The following is a 15,828-nucleotide window of genomic DNA, read 5'->3' on the forward strand; positions in this document are numbered from 1 at the left end:
TTGGATGAATAAAAAGAAGAAATAAAAATTTGAAAAAACAAATCATGGAACATATGTGAGTGAAAGACACAGTTTAAGAGAAAAAAAATGGAAACCTACAATAGATTTGGAGAGGCACAAGAAAGAATTAGTGAGGTAGTGGACTAGTATTCACTACTAGTTGAAATCTGACACATTAAAGAAAATATATGGAAAAAATGGAAAAATGTGAGCAGGGCCTTAGAGAATTGAATGACAACATGAGTGCATAAATATATGTGTTGTGTGTATCCAGAAGGAGAAGAGAAGATAAAAACACAGGAAAGAATAATGGAGGAAATAATCACTGAAAATTTCTCATCTCTTATGAAAGATGAAATTACAAGTCCAAGAAGTGCTGCATAACCCAAAGAGAATAGATCCAAGTAGAAATACTGCAAGACACTTACTAATCATACTGCCAGATGACAAAGAGAGAGAGAATTTTGAAAGAAGCCAGAGAAAAGCAATCCATTGCATAAAAGGGAAGCCCAAAAAAATCTGTGTGGATTTCTCAGTAGAAACCATAGAAGTGAGAACGCAGTGGTGTGATATATTTAGGTATCTAAAACTGAGAATCTGCCAACCAAGAATTCTATATCCAGCAAAATTGTTCTTAAAAATGAGGGGGAGATTAAAACATTTTTGGACAATCACTGAGAGATTTTGTGATCGAAAGGCCAGCTCTGGGAGAAATGCTAAAGGGAGCACTACAGGAAAATATGAAAAGGCAGGAGATAGAGGTGTGGAGAAGAGGCTAGAAATGAAGAGAGTGCCACTTTTAATCTGTGGCGGACCCCAGAGAAACCATTTCCTTTACTCCTCATTCAATATTGCTGGCCCAGAGAATGTGATTGTTCCCATGGAAATGTGACCCGTGCAATTGTGAGTGGTAACTTTTGATCAAATAGTTTCCATGGAGTTGTGACACCACCCACTAACCCTTTAAAACAGGAATTATTTTGGAGAAGTTCCCTTTTTCCGAATGATGAGCACCAGAGCCATGCAACCAGAGACGTTAAGAGATGCAGAAGAAATACACCCCCAGGAAATCTTCATGAAGCAAAAGGCCTGGAGAGAAAACTGTCAGATGTTCCCACATTTGCCAAGTGTCTTTCCAGTTGAGAGTGAAACTCTTAAATTCACTGACGTTGTTGAACCAAGGTATCTGTCCCTTATGCCTTAGATTGGGCATTTTTATAGCCTTGCTTTAATTGGGACATATTCTTGGCCTTAGAACTATAAACTAGCAACTTATTAAATTCCCCTTTTAAAAGCCATTCCATTTCTGATAAACTGCATACCAGCAGCTAGCAAACTAGAAAAATGACTATCAGTAAAGATAAAAAGAGAAAAATAATTTAGATTTGACATATAAAATCTAAATGAGATAATGGTAGATGAAAGTACTACCTTTATAGTAATGACACTAAATGTTAATAGATTAAACTCCCCCAATCAAAATAAATAGACTGGCAGAATGGATTAATAAACGACCTGTTAATCTTCTGTCTACAGGAGACTTATTTTAGACCCAAGGACAAAAATAGATTAAAAGTGAACAGTTGGGGAAAATGTTTCATGCAAACAAATTGCAGGAGTAGTTATACTAATATCAGAAAAATTAGGCTTCAAATGTAAAACAGTTAAAAGATAGAAAGAAGGACACTATGCATTAATAAAAGGGAAAAGTCAACAAGAAGGCATAACAATCATAAATCTTTATGCACTGAGCCAAAGTACTCCAAAATGCATGAGGCAAACACTGAAAACACTGAACACACCTCCACCATAATAGTTGGAGACTTCAATTCCCCACTCTCATCAATGGGTAGAACATCTAGACAATAAAGAAAAAGAAAATTTGAATAATACAATAAAAGAACTAGATCTAACAGACATTTAGAGGACATTACACCCCACAACAGTGGATATACCTTCCTCTGAAGTGCTCATAGATCATTCTCAAGGATAGACAATATGCTTTGTCAAAAAAGCAAATCTGAATAAATATATTGTTCTGGTTTGCTAGCTGCTGGAATGCAATATACCAGAAATGGAATGGCTCTTAAAAAGGGAATTTAATGTTATAAGTTGAAAATTTGAATGCTGTGAAAATATTCAAATTAAAGCAAGTCTATAAAAATATCCAAACTAAGGCACCATCAAGAGATTACTATCACCAAGAAAGGCCAATGAGTTCAGCAATCCTCTCAACTGAAAAGGTACATGGTGAACATGGTGACATTCTGCTAGCTTTCTCTCCTGGCTCCTTGCTTCATGGAACTTCCCTGGGGGAATTCTCCTTCTACACCTCCACAGGTCACTGGTGGGTAGACTCCATGGTTCTCTCATCATTCTGCCATGATTCTGCAGCTCTCTCCTCAATCTCAAAATAAATTTTCTCAAAAATATTTCGTATTTCATGAGATTCCAGTAAACTAATCAAGAACCATGCAGAAAAGGTGGAAGCCCATCTCCATCTAATCAAGTTTAATACCCACAATTGATTGGGTCACATCTCCATGCAGATAAACTAATCAAGTTTCCAACATATAGTACTGAATAGGGATTAGAAGAAACTGTTGCTCCCACAATATTGATTAGGATTAAAACTTGCCTTTTCTATAGTACATAAATCCTTTCAAACCCTAAAAAATATATGTTTTTACCATATACAAAATACATTAATCCTATCACAATATCATAAATCCTTAAGCCATTTCAATAACACTACAGATACAATACAAAGTTAAAACCAGCACAAACTTCATCAAAGTTAGTTACAGGCATGGTCTCTTCTAAGGCAAAATTCTCCTCTGGTTCTGGACCTGTGAAAACTCAGAACAAGTTATTTGCTGCCAATGTAAAAAGGAGGAATAATGATAGAATACATATACCCATTTCCTCAGGGAAAAATTGGAAGGAACACAGGGGTTACTGGACCAAAGCACTTTTGAAAAGTCCATTAGATTTCAAAGTCTGAGAATCATTTATTTTCAGGGCTTTTGAAGGCAGAAGTCCTATGCTTTCACAGGGCCTATGCAGAAGCCCATTTCTTTCCAAGGGCAAACTTGGGGGAAATTGGGGAGAATACCTTTTTCTTGGATCCACCCTCTCTGGTCATCAGGGCTACATCTAGGCTTACTGCCATTTCTGGGGCACATGCTATAACCACTCCATGTGGTGGCAGCCAGTCTTTCCCCAATCCCCAAGGACTGTGTGCCACCTCTCCAATGTCTGAGACAGCACAACTCCTCCAATGCAACAAAGTGGAAGGCCCATGCTCTGTGTGCTGGTTTGAAAGGAAGTACACCCCCTAAGAAAAGCCATGTTTTAATATAAATCCCATTTCATAAAGGTAGAATAATCTCTATTCAATACTGTATGTTTGAAACTGTGATTGGATCATCTCTCTGGTTGATGTGATTTAGTCAAGAATGGTTGTTAAACTGGATTAAGGGATGACATGTCTCCACCCATTTGGGTTGGTCTTGATTAATTTCTGAAGTCCTATAAAAGAGGAAATATTTTGGAGAATGAGAGATTCAGAGAGAGCACAATGACATAGCCACAAGAATCAGAGTCCACCAGCCAGTGACCTTTGGAGATGAAGAAGGAAAATGCCTCCCAAGGAGCTTCATGAAACCAGAGGCCAGGAGAGGAAGCTAGCAGAGGACGTTGTATTCACCATGTGCCCTTCTAGCCAAGAGAGAAGCCCTGACTGTGTTCACCATGTGTCTTTTCACTTGAGAGAGGAACTCTGAACTTCATCAGACGTCTTGAACCAAGGTATCTTTCTCTGGATGCCTTTGATTGGACATTTCTATAGATTTGTTTTAATTGGGACATTTTCTAGGTCTTAGAAGTGTAAACTTGCAACTCATTAAATTCTCCCTTTTAAAAGCCATTCCATTTCTGGTGTATTGCATTCCAGCAGCTAGCAAACTAGAACACTCTGCCTTTGAGAAAAATCCCCCCTATCCACGGACTTGTGCGGGTCTGATCTCCCAGACCGAGGATACTTGAGTTCATACCCCAACTTCCATGGCTTTGCCTCTGAAGTTACTTTTCCTTCAATATGTCTGTTCTCTGTTACCCTAAGTTCTGACTGACAGTGGTTCTCTTTATACATATCCTTCAACATTCTCATCGGTTTTCAGTAGTCTCAGATCATGCCCATCAGACACAAGGAGTTTCTGCAAAACATTCCTGGATAACTCCATGTCAGATCCTGGTTTTTTTCTGAAATGGCTGACTGGTTTCATATTTGGCCAAATTCTCACATGGGGCACTATTCTCCTTGGTCTCCCTTCCTGGAAGCTGAGAATTTTCCAGAACATCAGTTTCTGGTTTCTTTGTATCCAGGTGTTCATTTCTCATATTTTATTATAAGATATAAGGAGAAACCAGGTTATACACTCCACAATTAGTTTGGAGATCTCTTCGGATAAATATCCAAGTTCATGGCTTTTAAAATCTGCCTTCCAGCCAAACCCACTAGTCAATTTTGCCAGATTATCTGCCATTTTAAAACAAGGCTCACCTTCCTTTCATTCTATAATAGCATGTGCCTCATTTTCATGTAAGGTCTTATCAGAAGTGTCTTTAGAGTCCACATTTCTACCAACAGTCTCTCCAAAGAATACTAGGCCTTCTCTATCAAGCTTCTCACTAGTCCTCCAAAGTATTCCCTTTATCCATTTAAAAAATCAGTCCAAATATTTGGTATTTGTGAACCACAGCATCACCACATTCTCAGTACCAAAATCTGTTCTAGTTTCTAGCTGCTGGGATGCAATATAGCAGAAATGGAATTTGTTTTTTCATGGAATGGCTTTTATAAAGTAGAATTTAATGTTACAAGTTTACTGTTCTAAAAATGTGAAAATCTCCAAATTAAAGGAAGTATATAAAAATGTCCAAACTAAGGCACCATCAAGATGTTGCCTTCATTCAAGAAAGGTCAATGAGTTCAGTATTTGTCTCTTAACTGGGAAGGTACAAGGTGAACATGGTGACAGTCTGCTGGCTTTCTCTCCCAGCTTTTGACTTCATGGAGCTCCCCTAGGGGAATTCTCCTTCTTCATCTCCAAAGGTTGTTGACTGGTGGGCTCTGGTTCTCTCATCATTCTGTTGTGGTTCTGTGGTTCTCTCCTCATTCTCAGAAGGAACTCTCTCAAGAATGTCTCTTCTTTTATAGGATTCCAGTAAACTACTCAAGGCCCATGTAGAATGGGTGGAGACATGACACCATCTAATCAATTTAATAGCTCCTACAATTGATTGAGTCACGTGTCATTGGAGATAACCTAATCAAATTTCCAAACTATAGTACTGAATAGGGATTAAAAGAAACCATTCTTTCTGCAAGATTGATTAGGATTAAAACATGACTTTTTTAGGGTACAGAAATCCTTTCAAACTGGCACAACATCATAAGAGACAAAGAAGGATACTATATATTAATAAAATTCACCAAGAAGAAATAACAATCAAAAATGTTTATGCTCCCAATTAAAGAGCTCCAAAGTGCATGAGACAAACATTAACAAAACTGAAGGAAGTGATTGATGTTTCAACAATGATAGCAGGAGACTCCAACACATTGCTTTCCTCTCTATATAGAACCACCAGACAGAGGATTAACAAAATAATAGAAAACTTAAACATTTAAGGTCAACAAGTAAATAAATAAATGATAGGGGGTTGGGTTAAGGGGGAAAATGAATAGATTGTGATACTAGTGGTCAATGAGTATGAGGGATAAGAAGTATGGGATCTATAGGGTTTTTGTTTTTCCTTTTTTCTCTTTATTTCTTTTTCTGGAGTGATGAAACTGTTCTAAAAATGATAATACTGGTGAATCCACAGCTATGTAATGATATTGTGAATTATTGATTATATACTTTGGATGGACTGTATGGTATGTGATGATATGAAAATATGTATTTTTTTAAAAAACTGAAGGGAGCAATAAGTGCTTCAACAAAAATGGTGGGAGGCTTCAATGCACCACCCTCTCCTATGGATAAAACAACCAAACAGAAGATCAATAATGATATAGAGAATTTTAACAATGTGATAAAAATGAGTTAACTGTATATATATCTCATTATACCCCAAAATGTTAGGATACACATTATTCTTTAATGCTTAGAGAACATTCTCCAAGAAAGATCATAAACAGGGAGAAAAATGGTGTCTTTATAAATTTAACAAGATTGAAATTATTCAAAAACAGTTTTTCTGATAATGACAGAATCAAGCTGGAAATTAATAATCACCAAAGAATGATAACTTTCACAAATATATGGGGATTAAACAATACACTCTTAAATAATCAGTGGGTCAAAGAAGAAATTATTAGAGAAATTGATAAATGCCTGAAAATGAATGGAAATGAAAATGCAACATATAAAAACTTATTGGATTAAAAAAAACTTATGGGATGCAACAAAGACAGTGCTAAGAGAGAAATTCATCACTCTAAATGCCTGTTAGAAAAGAATAACAGGGCTGTGGCATATATCTGGAGGGGAAGCTTGGGATTCTCATATCACTGTGGAGGAGCTGAGCCCAAATTGGATCCTTGATGACCAACCTTCCTCAGTGCTCCCTCTCTACCTATGCTAACAGAGGTCCCAGGGCTTGAGAGAGTCTCACACATGCATGCAGGCACAAGAGCATCCTCTGCCTATCAGGCCTCTACTGGAGAAACAGGGAGTCCCTGGTTGCAAAAGCTGAAGAATTGAGATGTAGAGAATCAGACAGTGTCCAACTAGTGCAAACAGCCTAATGCATCCATTTCCAAATGGAAGTCCAGAGGCCTCAGGAATGCATGGACAGGGATACAGGTACGAGGAAGTAAGCCAAACCACAATCTTGAACATTCTACCCTCATGTGTGCTGCCCCACCCTGTGACCCCTGAATACCCCCATCCTACACCCTAAAAACCTGAACCCTGTAACCTGCCTCCCACTATGCTCGAATTACCCCAACTCTCCCCTGCACATCTCTGCCCCATCCTCCTGCCCAGTGTACATGCACACAACTGCCCCAGACCAACTCACCTATCCTGTGCAATTGCAGTCTTACCCCACTCCTCCCAAGACCCCTGAAGCCCAGCTCCTCGATGCTCCTCCCCTCCCTGCCCCTGTAGGGGTCATGTGTGCACTTGTACTGTGGCTGCTTACATTCATGCCTGGGCCACTGTCACCCTCAGTTCATACAGTCATGTAACCCTGCTCAAAACCCCTGAAGTCTGTATACATGTACACCAACATCTGGACCACCTAGATCTGCATACCCATGTCACTCCACCCATAGTTCTGGGAAAGCACAGACCTTTACATCTGAGCCACACCCACCCTCATACCACAAAGATGCAACCCTGCTCTGCTGCCCCAGAGCCCTGCTCCACCAAGACTCATGCACACCAGGGCCCCAACCCCCCAGACCCACATATATGGAAAGCAGCGTCCTGCTTGGCAACCACTGATCCATGTAGTGACCTCTTTGCTCTGGCACCCCAAACCCCCTGCACCCTAAACTGTGCACTTCCTTGATCCACATCCCAGCACATGTGCCCTGCTTTCACACCTGCCAGGTATTCACATGTGTATCTGTGTTACATAACCCCTACCCTGCACATGTGTGCACCTCTGCCCAAACCTGTACACCAGAACCAACACACCCATGCCAGGACCCCATCCACCAAATATAACCTACCGCTGACACACTCCATAACCTGCATGACTTGTTCTCTGCCCCATAAACTTGTACATCCACATTCCAGACCACCTTGGCAAGGATACACCTGCGTCCTGCCCTCCTCATGCCCTGACCTCTGTGCTTCATACCCACACTGATACCCACGACCCTCACATTCCAATTATCCACACACATCCTACCTATGCACCAGTACCCATGAATCCACACAGCCTCCCCTCTGCTTCCTACCATGTCCTACCTCTGTGTCCCACATGCTACACCTTGCTTCTGTACCCTAAGACCTGCCTGAGCTGCACTATGCCCCCACAGCTCTGAATTGCTTCTCTAAAATCCCCTGCCTCACATCCCACACTCACAGGCACAACATATCATCCCCAACCCATGCTTATATGTATACTGCAACCCATCACTACATGGTTGTGCCCCACCCTAAGCCCCACATCCTGCTCTATATCCATCCTACAAATATAAAAGTTTAGACTACTGAAGAAAATCAACTTCCAAAGTATCTCTATCAAGATATTTACATGCCTTGAAGGCAACAGATGATTACCAATTATTTGGAGAGGCAGACAGATATAGCCCAGCCTGATGACCAAGTTAAAACACCAGAGAAAACATAGATTTCGGGACAACTAATAAAAGATGTCCATATAATGCTATTAAGTAAAATCAATAGGGTGTGCAATGACATAAAGGAGATAAAGACACTAGAAGAGCATAAAGGGGAATTTGAAAGAATACATAGAAAAATAGCAGATATCACAGAGATTAAAGATGCTGAAGATGAAGCAAAAAATATACTAGAGATACACAACAGCAGATTAGAAGAGGCAGAAGGAGCTGAGGACATGGGTTATCAGATTGGGGCTTATTTAAAGGATCCTTGACGGTAGGTTCTTACAGCCGTGACACATATTCAGTAAGTATAATTGGTAATTCCGAATTCTGAGATATTGAACTGTTTGTATATAACATGGTCTTTCCCATAAACTTCAGGTATTTATTTGACACCTGAGACTCAGAATTAAAGCTCTGAAGCTATGAAAGTCAACATTACCACATACAGAAACTGTTTAAGAAGCTGAAATAGTAATCAGACATTGAGTAAAGAAATGAGGAGAGCTGATCTAGATAGGACTAAGATATATCAGAACACTGAGTAAAGGATATGTTCATATTTTAAAACTTCAACGTCTGTGTGATACTTAAGTAGGAGATGTTTATTTGGTGTAAAATTTATATTTTGGTACGGCATTTCCTAATTTAACTTGTATGCTCAGTTTATTTGAACATCATAAATACATGGAATCTTGAATAGGACATGAGATTTTGTTGGCTTTTCCAGGTTAGTGTGATGCCCCAATATATCCCAGAATGATTTGGGCAGTGAATAAATAATTATTTGTAAAATTCTCTTGAGGTAATGGAGAGAAAGGAGAAAATATTCAACTTCCCCATTTGGAAAATTTCTGATATTCTCACAAGCAGTGGGGATAATCAAATCAATAGGCCAAGCCCTTGAACTTTGGGTTTGCCTCTATTAAACTTATTTCTGTAAAGGATAGGCTAAGCTTACTTAAAATTAAGCCTAAGAGTAACCTCAAGAGAGCCTCTTTTTTGCTCAGATGTGCCATCTTTCTCTAAACAGACATGGCAAGTGAGCTCACTGCCCTCCCCCTCCAGTGGGACATGACTCACAGGGTTGTGCATCTCCCTGGCAATGTGGGACAGCGCCCATCATCAAGATTTTGATGAAAGATTTTTGACCAAAAGTGGGAAGAGTGAAATGAAAAAAATTAGTGTCAGTTGCTGAGAGATTTCAAACAGAGTTAAGAGGTTATCCTGAAGTTTATTCTTATGCATTGTATACATGTTCCTTTTTAGTTTATGGTGTAATCGAGTGGTTAGAAGGAAGCATGTGAAACTGTGTTCCAGTAGCCTTGTTTCTTGAAGATGATTGTATAATGCTATATCTTTTATAATGTGACTGTGTGATTGTGTAAACCTTGTGTCTGATGCTCCTTTTATCTAAGGTATGGACAGGTGAGCAGAAAATATGGATAATAAATAAACAAATAATCCTGGGAACAAAGTTTAAAATGAATTGGGTAAATGGAAGTAATAGTGTTCAATGAGAGTGAGGTGTAAGGAGTATGATATTTATGAATTTTTTTCTTTTATTTCCTGGAGTGACACAAATATTCAAAGTAATGGTCATGGTGATGAATACACCACTATATGATGACATTGTGAGCCATTGACTGTATATCATTTATGAAATTTTGATGTATTTATCAACAAATTTTTTTAAAAATTCAAAACACAAATAAAAGGCAGATATTCACAGAGTGGGTAATAAATGAACAACTACATGCTGTGTACAAGGGACTCACTTAAGATACCAAAACACATAGAGATTGAAGGTAAAGAGATGGAAAGACATATTACAGGAAAATAGAAATAAAAAAGAGGTGGAGTAACTATATTATTGTCAGAGAATATAGACTTCAAGTCAACAGCTGTTATAGGTAACAAAGAAAGATGTGATATATTGATAAGAAGGTTCAATGCATCATGAAGATATGAGAATTATAAACATATATGCACATACCAATGGGGACCTAAAATATATGAAACCAAAAGTGATAGAATTGCAATGTGTGAATCTGGAATCTTATCAATGATCTTTTTCTGTACTTTTACATCAAAATCCATTGGTCAGCTTGCACTGTAAATGGCTCTTTTACCCACAGGTACTTAGGAAAATATTTTTCATTGAATTATCCAGAACTTCTATATAGCATGATCCTTTATATAGAAAATACAAAACAATTCACCAAAAACCTACTATAGGTAGAAGATCAAAAGGCAATTCACAGCAGAAATACCTCTAAATAATAGAGATTTCAGCATATCATTTTGAATAATTGATAAATCTAAACCTATTATCAATAAGTATATAGAGTACTTGAATAACAATAGAAACTGATTACACCTGACAGACATGTATAGAATATACCACACCATAACAGCAAAATATATATTCTTTTCAAGTGCACATAGATCATTTTCCAGGATAGATCATTGTTGGGCCACAGGTCAAATCTCAATAAATTTAAAGATATTTTTCCACAGTCAACAAATAGAAAGAAACTAAGAATCAGTAACAGAAAGAACACTGGAAAATTTACAAATAACTGGAAATTAAAGAACTAATGTGTCAAAGAAGAAATTAGAAATAAATTAGAAAACACATATAAATGAAAACAAAACAAAACATAACTATAGGATGTGGGACATACAGTGTTCAAATTATAGCTGTAAATGCCCAAATTTAAAAAGAAGATATATTTAAAATCAATAAATTAACTTCATGTCTAGCAAAAGAAGAAAAAAGCTAAATCCAAATTTAGCAAAAGGAAGAAAAGATTAGAATGAAATTGAGAATAGGAAAATAATAAAGATAATGCATATAACTAAAATTTGTTTCTTTGGAAAGTTAAATAAAATTGAAAAATTTTACCTGGAATGATAAAGAGCATAAAAGGAAGAGACAGAGAAGAAAAATCAGAAAAGAAAAAAGATATTAGTACTGACCTTACAGAAATAATAAAGATTTTAAGAGCATACATTCAACAATTGTATGCTAGTAAGTTAGACAACTTAGATGAATTGGATAATTTCCTAGAAACATACAAATTACCTAAACTGATCAAGAAGAAATAAAAAACATCAAAAGATTTATAATGAGCATTGAGATTGAATTGGTAATGAACAAGCACCCAAAAAGAAAAGCCCAGGACTGGATTTCATCTCTGTTGAAGTCCACCAAACACTTAAAAAGATTTAACCCAAATTCTTCTCAAACTCTACCAAAAAGTAGAAAAGGAGGAACAACTTTTTAACTCATTCTATAAGGCTGACATTACCTCAATACCCAAGTCACGTAAAAGTAGTATAAGAAAAAGAAAATTACAGAGCAATATGTCTAATGAATACTGATGCCAAAAATGTCAACAAAATACTGGCAAACTGAATGCAACAGTATATTAAACGAATTGTACAACATGAACAAATGGGACTTGTTCCAGCAATGATGAAGTGGTTTAGCAAAACAAAATCAACTGAAATCAACAACAAAAAGAAATCAATGCAATACATTAATAGAACAAAGGGGAAAAAATCAAGTGATCATCTCAATGGGTGCAGAAAGGGGGTTAAAAATTCCAACTCCTTTCATGATAAAAACTCTTAGAAAATGTCACTACTCCTGTTCAACATTGTACTGGAAGTTCTACCTAGTGCAATTATGCATGAAAAATAGAAATAGAATGCATCCAGATTGGAATGAGAGAAATAAAACTATCTCTATTCACAGATAGCATGATCCTTTATATAGAAAATACAAAACAATTCACAAAAAACCTACTATAGGTAGGAGATCAAAAGGCAAAATTCCAAAGTGCTTCTATACACCAGAAATGAACAATATGAAAAGTAAATTAAGAAAACAATTCCTTTTATAATTATAATTATAATTACATGTATATAAAATATCTAGAAATAAATTTTTCCAAGGAACTGAAAGGCTTGCACATTGAAAACTGCAAAATATTGCTGAAAAAACTAAAGAAGACCAAAGTAAATGGAAAGTTATCCCATGTTGGTGGATTAGAAGATTTAAAATTCTTCATATGTCAATGCTACCTAAAGAAATTTATAGGTTCAATGGAATCCCTATTAAAGTCCCAGAAGTTATTTTTTTGAAGAAATGGAAAACCCAATCCTGAAATTCATATGGCATAAGAAGAAACCTGTAGAGTCAAAACAAACTTGAAAAAGAGAAACAGAGTGGGAGGACACAGGCTTTTTAATCAAAACTTACTATGGGAAGATGGAGCAAGATGGTTGCATAGTGAGATGTGGAATTTAGCTTGCCCTCCAGAGCAACTAGTAAATAGCCAGGAATGGTACAGAACAATTGGTGGGGGAACATCTGTGAAAAGACACACTATGTACACCATTCTGGAGCAGGCATAACAGCTGAGACCCCACACAGAACTCAAAGCATTCCCAATCCACGGAGGCTGATGCCCATCCCCCATGGGCATGGTAGGCTAGTTCCCCAAGGGTAAATGAAACAGGCTTTACTACCAGCAAGAACTTAGTTCAACCAAGCTCCAATTGCAGAATTAATAAAAAAATAGTGACTACTGAAAACAGGTTCCCAGGAAAGATAAACCAGAAATAAGTACTAAAGGAATTAGGAGATTTGTCCTAGAAGAGAGGGGCTGGGGCTGATGGAAAAAGAAATGAAGGCTTACAGAGATAGACAGCACAAAATACTGGAAAAGGGCTGGACCTCAACAAAAGGGGAAGCATAAAGCCTAGTGATACATAGAACCACATACTAACATTAGCTCTTAATTGACAAACCCAGGGAGCAAGTTTGAAAAGTCTTTCTTTTTTGCTTTTTTTTACTCCTTAGTAGCTCATTCGATAGAACTGAAAGCACTCTCAGGCTCCAGCAGTGCCCCAGGCAAGGGTGAAACTAAGCTTCTCTGAGAGACAAAGTAACTAGTTAGGTGAAAAGAGTTAATTCCCAAAAGGGCGTATCATCCCAAAGAAAAAGGAGGCAAGGCCCAGCTCAAGTGGAAGTCCTCCCTAAAGGAATTAGGGCCCTAGAGACTGCAAAACTGAAGCAATTCAAACCATCATGTTACTTTACCTTTTCTTCAACCATACCCCTGTCAGGGAGTGTCTGCTGAAATTAAAGGCACCACATCTCTTTAAACTGGAGGGAAGCCACATGAAAACAGTGCCACATGCTGGACAGGTTAGGAAAAGCACAAAGTCTAGAGGATTGATAGGAAAGACACAATGTTCTGGGTCTCACTCTCAGGGAAAACTGCTGTTGGATACATTTTACTCCTGACACATGGGCCTGTCTGGTCTGGAAAAATATGACTGAGTCTATAACATCAGAGGACACCTTCTTCAAAAAAAATTTAAAAAGAGTCCATGTAGGCAGGAAACAGTAAAACAAGAACAGAAAAATTCTGATCAGTTAAATAGAACCTATGTTAGATGTCTAGAATAAGTTGAACTGAATGTCAAAGAACAGATAAAGAATAACATCATCCAAAAGGAAACTCCTAGGAAAGAAAGTGAAAATGACATTGTCCAGAATAAACTAATTAAGGAAAACATGTGCCTAGTTACCAGCAAAATTAATATCATACTAGGAAAATTAAATCTATGGCCCATTCAAAGCAACAAAACAACCACGCAAATGAGATACAGAAGAAAATTGAAACAACCAATTCAGGATGTTTGAACAGGGGTGGAAAATCTCCTCAAAAATCGAATAAATGAGTTGAGGGAGGATATAAAGACAATATTGGATAAACAAGAAAAAGAACTCAAAAGTTTGATAAAACAAATCACAGAACTTATGGAAATGAAAGGCACAATAGAAGAGATGAAAAAAAAACAGTAGAAACCTACAACAATAGATTTGAAGAGGCAGGGCAAAGAATTAGTGAACTAAAGGACTGGGCATCTGAAATCTGACACACCAAATAAAATAGGGGAAATTAATGGAAAAATATGAGCAGGGTCTCAGGGAATTGAATGACCTCATGAACTGCACAAATGTACATGTTGTGAGTGTGTAAGAATGAGAAGAGAAGAGAAAAGGAGGAGAAAAACTAATGGAAGAAATAATCACTGAAAATTTTCCATCTTTTATGAAACATGTAAGTTTACAGATCTCTGATCTGCAGTGTACCCCACACAGAATATATCTAAATAGACAGACTCCAAGACACATACTAATCAGATGGTCAAATGTCAAAGAGAAAGAGAAAATTCTGAAAGAAGCAAGAGATAGGAAATTCATAACATGCAAAGGAAGCTTAATGAGACTGTATGTGGATTTTCCATCCGAAGCCAGGGATGTGAAAAAAGCAGTAGCAAGAAATATTTATGATTTGAAAAGAGAAAAACTGCTAACCAAGAATTCTATATCCAGCAAAATTGTTCTTGAAAATGAGGAAGAGATAAAAATATTTACAGATAAAAAAAATCACTGAATAAATTTGTCATTAAGAGACTGGTTTTGCAGGAAATATTAAAGAGAGGACTACAGGTAGATAGACAAATGCAGGAGAGAGGTCTGGAGAAGAATATAGAAATGAAGACTATCAGTAAATGTAAAAAGAGAAAAAATTAGATATGACATATAAAATAAAAAAGACAAAATGGTAGGAGAAAGTACTCCCTTTAAAGAAATAAAATTAAATACTAATAGATTAAACTCAAAAAATCAAAAGATATAGGCAGGCAGAGTGGATTTAAAAAGAGGGTCCATCTATATAGTATCTAGAGGAGACAAATTTTAGACCCAAGGACAAAAACACAGTGAAAGCTAAAGGTTGGGAAAAGATACTTCATGCAAACAACAATCAGAAAAGAGCAAAATTACCTATACTAAAATCCAACAAATTATGCTTCAAATGTAAAACAATTAAAAAAAACAAAGAAGAAAACTATGTATTGACAAAAGGAACAATTCAACAACAAAACATAACAATCATAAATATTTATGCACTGAGACAGCGTGCCCCAAAATGCATGAGGCAAACATTAACAACACAGAAGGGAGAAGACACATCTACCATAATAGTTAGAGGCTTCAATTCCCTGCTCTCATACACACACATACACACACGCACACACACACACACACACACACACACGTATATATATATACAGAAGATCAGTAAAAAACAGAATTTGTATATTGTGATGAATGAACTAGACTTCACAGATAGATACAGAATATTACACTCTATGACAGCAAGATGCACATTTTTCTCTAGGGCTCATAGATCATTCTCAAGTATACAAAATGTGCTGGGTCACAAAGCAAGTCTCAATAAACTTAAAAACATTGAAATCATACAGATCACTCTTTGGATCATAATGGAATGAAGTTGGAAATCAATAACAGGCAGAGGGCCATAAAATTCACAAATATATGGAGGCTAAACAATACATTCTTAACCAGT

At 37.0% G+C, this 15,828-nt stretch overlaps 1 long non-coding RNA gene across 2 annotated transcripts in view; it reads right to left on the reverse strand.

Moving 5' to 3' along the window:
- LOC143679181 (uncharacterized) overlaps positions 1-15,828 on the reverse strand; it is a 191,252-nt gene that overhangs the window by 12,429 nt on the left and 162,995 nt on the right. The gene's annotated exons all lie outside the window — the stretch shown is intronic.

Source organism: Tamandua tetradactyla, chromosome 4 (genome assembly GCF_023851605.1).
Source record: "Tamandua tetradactyla isolate mTamTet1 chromosome 4, mTamTet1.pri, whole genome shotgun sequence".
Classification (NCBI taxonomy): Eukaryota; Metazoa; Chordata; class Mammalia; order Pilosa; family Myrmecophagidae; genus Tamandua; species Tamandua tetradactyla.